The sequence below is a fragment of the Labrus mixtus genome, chromosome 7, assembly GCF_963584025.1.
Source record: "Labrus mixtus chromosome 7, fLabMix1.1, whole genome shotgun sequence".
Taxonomy (NCBI): Eukaryota; Metazoa; Chordata; class Actinopteri; order Labriformes; family Labridae; genus Labrus; species Labrus mixtus.
The window spans coordinates 28,544,321-28,550,320 of record NC_083618.1 but is presented as its reverse complement, the minus strand read 5'-3'; the positions used below and the strand labels follow the sequence as shown (position 1 = coordinate 28,550,320).

General features: G+C 40.7%; 1 protein-coding gene across 2 annotated transcripts in view; it reads left to right on the top strand.

Moving 5' to 3' along the window:
- Positions 1-1,999: 1,999 nt before the first annotated feature.
- The window catches only part of plxnb1b (plexin b1b), a 112,599-nt gene continuing 108,598 nt past the window's right edge, over positions 2,000-6,000 (top strand). For both annotated transcript variants that reach the window (XM_061041505.1, XM_061041504.1), the window contains exon 1: positions 2,000-2,407. The gene's annotated coding sequence lies outside the window, so the exon portion shown is untranslated. The remainder of the gene's footprint in view (positions 2,408-6,000) is intronic.

Sequence of the window (6,000 nt, the reverse complement as noted above, 5' to 3'; positions counted from 1 at the left end):
TTCATTACAGAAGAATTAAAAGAGGGGAGATAAAAGGCTTCTTTTCAGAGGAGGGGACAAAGATAGAGAGAGAGAGGGAGAGAGAGAGAGAGAGAGAGAGGGAGAGCGAGTGAGCGAGCGAGCGTCCTGTAAGGGTTTTGTGATTTCTGTGTGGTCTCCATTGATATGCATGTGATGTCTCCGATCATGACACGTCCTCTGTAAATGGAGGGGGGGGGGGGGGGGGGGGGGGGCAGATTAAAACTCAACAACATCATTGATCATAGGAAGTATGTACATCTTACATTCCAGCCATTCCAGCTCGATGCTTAACGAATGCATGTTTCAAACTTCATTATCCCTTCAGGCTGATGCAAAAAATCTCATTAAAAAATCATCTCTTTGATTTCCTTCTATTAGTAAAACATTTTTTTGGTAGTTTTTTTTAATCTTGCAAATGCATCCTCAGGGGTCCATGAGAGAAGAAAGCAGACGTCAAATATACTTAAATAAATGTATCTACACTGTTGCATGTATGCTTTAAATGACACATTAGACGTGTCTCTCTCTTAACAAATGGTTAAGTTGTTAAAAGGTTGATTATGGAATATTTTATTTATAAAAAAAGTGTGATAACAAACTTTAGGGGTTCAAAGATGACAGCTCTATGGGATGCATTTCTCCAGTTGGCCAGAAGGGGTCTGCCATGCACCAGTCATTTTCTATGGGCTAATGTTGCCTTCACATACTGTGGGAAATATTGCATTTACACACTGGTACATTGGTGTACAAATACATATAGTTAAAGTCTACAACTTAAAATAAGTATGTTTTATTAAAAGATACTTCTGGAGCCATTTTTGCCTTTATTGGACGGCTGAAGAGAGACAGGACATGTTTGGGGAAGAGAGTGGGCGATGACTTGCAGCAAAGGGACGAGGTCAGATTCAAACCCACAGCCAGCGCTATGAGGACTGTAGCCTCTGTACATGAAGTGTGAGATTTAACTGCTAGGCTATCTGGCGTTCCAAAGTCAGTATGTTAATAAAGACATGCGACGATAGAGAGTCCATTTTCCTCCTCTATGTGTGAACTTGCTGTATTGTTGTTATTATTGTCCATTATATACAGTAGATGCAGAGGTGCCTGTCATTTTTTTAAAGCTTTAGTTGAGTTGAAACTTTATGTTGGTACAAATCATGTCCTTTACAAAGTTTCAACATTTTGCATTCAGCCATTGACATACCGGATCTGGCTTCATGTAGGCCTGCAGGACACGATAAAAATATGCGATTTCGGATGACATCGTTCAATATTCAAATAATGATATGAAAAATAAAAATAAAGAGTGTAAGCTTTAACTCAGTTTCTATGTTTTTGTGCAGTTCTTCATGTTTTATACATTTGTTTGAAACATGTCCCTCCTTAAACTTCAATACACCAAAAAAAAAAAAAAAATTTCCTCCTTAACTTAATTAATTACTTATTTTTTTATCAATTGGCATTCATAAATCTGAGGTAGCTGTATTAAAATGGTGTGAAAGCGTGGACATTATGCCTAGGTCTTTGGATACAAAATACTACCTATAAGTTTACAACATGTCCCTCCTGAATCCAAAATAAATCTGAAATAATCCCCCCCCCCCCCCATTTAAATCTGAGGGTAGCTGATAGTTTTGTTTTTTTTTTGCATCTAAATGGTGTTAAAGCGTGAACATTATGCATTAGGCATCCACACATTACACATGTTGACGGTAAAAAATCATTGCTTGACAAGGCTGCATTTAAAGTTTTTTTTATTTATTGCTGAAAATTCAGACTTTCGTGATGTTTTCATTGTGAAGGTTCACATCGAGGTAACAATAAAATCGCGATAAATTGCGCAGCCCTAGTTTCATATAGGTACAGCTTGCAAAACAAAAAAAACGAGGTGTCCATGAACGCAGCACGCTATATCCCCCTTTGCCAAACCCCCTTTTTACGCCTGTGGAGAGCTGGCCGCTGAAAGCCCCAAATCATTGCCACCACCACTTACCGGCTACATGTGGGGGGAGAAACCTGCTGGGCTAAACCGAGCAGAGGACACAAGACACAAAACTAAAAGCGGGACTTTCTGCTGCACGGAGTAACTGCACTGATTTTTCTTTTTCTGCTGAAAGGTGTGTAAGCCTGGGAAAGTTGGATGCCTGAGAGGAAAAACCTTGCAAGTCTGGACTGAATGGCGTTGGAATTTGTGATCTCGTAACCTCGAGAAACAACGTTATCGCTCCCGGCTCATTTCGTGTGTGTGCTTTGATTAAAAAAAAAAAAAAAAAGAAAGTACCGGTTCCGGACTGATTGGATACATTTAATGAAAACGGTGAAAGTAGTTTCCCGAGGAGTAAAAACCCGCGTTTGGAGCAAGTGACTGAAGAGTTCTCAGAGCAAGGTGAGTTTACAGACTGTGTTAGAACAGGAACTACTTCTGTTGTTATTTATCAGGTTAAAATGTATTTCAGCTGCGTATGTTTGTCAACTCCCCCCCCCTGAATGACCTCCAGTTTCTCTCTTTTTACAAGCAATAATCTTGTAACCTTAAATGGCAACTTTTCTTTATAGAAAACCCCCCCGTGTTAAAGTTAAACACTTGATTTTTACTCATGCTTTCCCTCCTAATTACTGGATAAAAGCAATGTTAGCTAACGCAGTGTGCTTTACGCAAGGTAACCAACTCATCCATAACACCCCCTCGAGGCGTCGTCGCTCCAGGCTATAACTCTGTTCATTATGCTTTTGGAGGTGTAGACTCAGTCTAACGCTTTTTTTTTTTTTAAATCTCGAAGTGACCTTGAAAGAAAATTCACACTGCCATGGGGCTGACCCAATCTCCAAAACTTCACTTTTTCTAAACAGAAACAAAAACAACAACTTTTGAATGAGACGCCAAACTCGTCCCTGCATCTGTCTGACAGACCTACTCGCTTTATTCTAGTGTATTCCTAATGTAGCAGATTATGTCTCCTGTTTTTTTAACCTTCTCACACTTTCTCCAGCCCAAAAACAAACTTTGAGTTTTGCTTTTAAGTCACATTTCGTTGCTACACCACTTACTTTAATTTAGTTTCTTATTTAAAATCCGGATTGTGAAGTTTTAACAGGTGAATAAACTTCACATGTATGATCTATTTCTCTATTATGTATGCGTTGAATTACAACAGAAGTCAAATAATTCATGTTGATGGGCTTTTTTCTTTTTGTTCTTTCTAGTTGAGCAGGTCTGTTTGTGTTTGAGTCCAGCTTTATGTTGTTTAAACTACAAGTGAGCAGACTCTGACTTTTCAGATCTCTTAATATATTTACACATGAAATGGACACAAAGGTGAATCTGTTACTGCCATTCAGAAAAGTGTTCATGCAAGTACACCAGACAGGATGAGTCAAAACAACGCACCAATCACTGATATCTTCAGGTCTAACTTTTCCTTGACGGTACAGCAAGATAGGAAAAACAGTGCAATGGTGCAGCGAGCTAAATGAATGATGTCATCATCAACTTTTAAGTTCTCGGAGCGATCATTGAAGGGTGACCCTCCTTTACAATGATGCAGAGAATACATAAATGACAAACAAAATGAGTGAAGCTACCATGATGTCATGATGAAATAACAATATTTAAATGTAATATAGTTGGATTTGACAGTGTGCAGCTTTGTGAGACGCATCTTGGACATTGATTTGTCCATGTTGATAAGAGAGAGTATTTACACTATAGAATTATATATGAAAGGTACAGTGGGTGTTTTTGTGTCAGGGTTTGTTTCTGACATCTTCCGCGTGACTGATGGTTTTTTAAAGAAGTCTAAAGACACAGAAGATCAGTTTGAGATCAAATTGGGTCAATTAACTTAACCCCCCACTGATTGTAAGATTCATGAGTTGAGTTGAGTTTTATAACCCACGGTGATTAATCATCCAGTAGAGCATTCATTAATAATCACAGCGTCCTGTGAGAAATGCCACAGCAGTGTAAGTGTCAATGCATACAAGTGAATGTATATGCAAATCATCAGAAAGAGTCCTGCTGTGGCTGATGATGACACTCTTTACGATCAAAGGTCAGATGCAGATCTCCATGTTTTTTTTCCTTGCCTCATCTCGGGCAAATCAACATCCACTCGGTAACAAGTGTCACAGCCGACGGTTCATCGGAGGGGCGGCCAGTGAGAGTGTGTTTTTGTGTCCCAGGGGTGTTGATCTCCTCTCACAGTCTGGTGCCTTCTTAAGCCATGTCCATCTGCTCCAATTGCCTCATAACATAATTGATGGCTTAGTATAAGCCAGGAAATGAGATGGCGCATACCCTCCAGATGATGATGATGATTGCTCATTTATTGTGGATTTTTTTTTTTTGGGTGGTATTGTGAAAACTGGGATGTGCCCAGACGTTGTGCCTTCTTGTTCTAGTGTGTTGCTGCTCCCATCATAATGTGCGCTCTCTGTCGTAAACTCGTTTTCCTTTTAATGAAACACAAAATCCATCGCCATTTGTTTCTAAGAAATCTGTGTAAAGTCCACGCTGAGACAAACAAGACTGACTCTAGCTTGACAGAAATAGAAGACATGTTGAAGTGAGCGTCTCTGAGGCTTGAGTGGGGTTAGATGTTTTCTTTGGCCCTGAAGTCAAACATTGTTTATTATCAGTAGTAGCTGCCGGCCTGGCACCTTTTCATACTTGTACCTGGATAAAGTCAGAACAGCGGCACCCACGGCTGTCTGGACCTGCTGAATGACCTTTGCCCTCGTGTATAAATGCCGTCATTATGGTGTACACATTTCCCCTTTAAAGGCTTGACTTGTGGTGACCTGAGAATGGGGGGGGAAAAAATGCAATTTTAAAAGTGTGCCCGATTAATGAAGAGGACTTTTTGATGTTTCAATCATCTCAGTCTAGAAAGCTCGCCGCAAACAACACGAGGAATCTTGCACTACTTGTATTTTAAGAGAAGAACCAAGCCACTTGATTTAAAAGTTCTAATTAATAAAGTTAGTCAAACTTAAGGGGACGACCTTAAAAACATGTCAACACTTCATTATTCTGATCTCTCCATTTTGATCTAATCAGACTTAAACCGTAGTGTCAGCTTCACAGATGGCAGCGTTTAACAGACAGCAGAGGTGGTTAAAGTGCCTCTCCAATAAACAAGATTCACTTTACAAATTCTGTCCCAGTCAAGGTGCCAAAGGCCAAAAGGTGAAGCAGGGGTGGGGGGTGGGGGGGGGGGTGTCGACTGCTCTTGTTCTTCTGTGTCTGGCTACTTTGAGGGCTGCAGGGAACATGTGGCGTCAAAACCCTCACCGCGACCCTGCGGCCGACCGCAAACATCACAGGCGAAAACTTAAGCCTGTATCTGCCAGAAAGAGTAAAGGGACATTTCAACCAGGAAAGATGGTCGGACTCTAAACGCCATCATCGCCTTAAGGCTGGTCAAGAGAAAAATGGTGTACTTGTAAGATCAGCTCCCTAAACTCTGATTGGTTGGGGTTTCTGGCACAACTTCACCAACTACCAAGGTGCATGGAGAGGTCGCAACGCTCCAGCAACACTTAAAGTATGAAGATCAACTTCATGAACTTTAGTAGACCGACGCGTTTCAGCTTGTGGCCTTCATCGGGTCACCTCTTCAGGACTGTTGCTCGCTGCCAAGCCTGAGGGAGAAACAAATGATCTGACGAGCACGTCTACTGAACACAGTTATGACCAGGTGTGTAGTAGAGTTTCAAGGTATGGAATTTTGTTTTTGTCATATATCACTCAACGATTACTGTCACTTTCTGTAAAAAATACCTGGAATACTTTTGACGAGACAGAGTTTGAAAAGTATGCAAGTTAGTCTGAAAGCGGGCCTTTTTGTTCTACCTTCCAGTGTGGACATTTTCACCTACAAATAGGTAGAAGTTTTTCAATATTAGGGCGCCACTCTCACATGGCAAGCCGTACTGTGCCCAATCCAACTTACCCCTAAAGTCCAGATCGTTTGACTA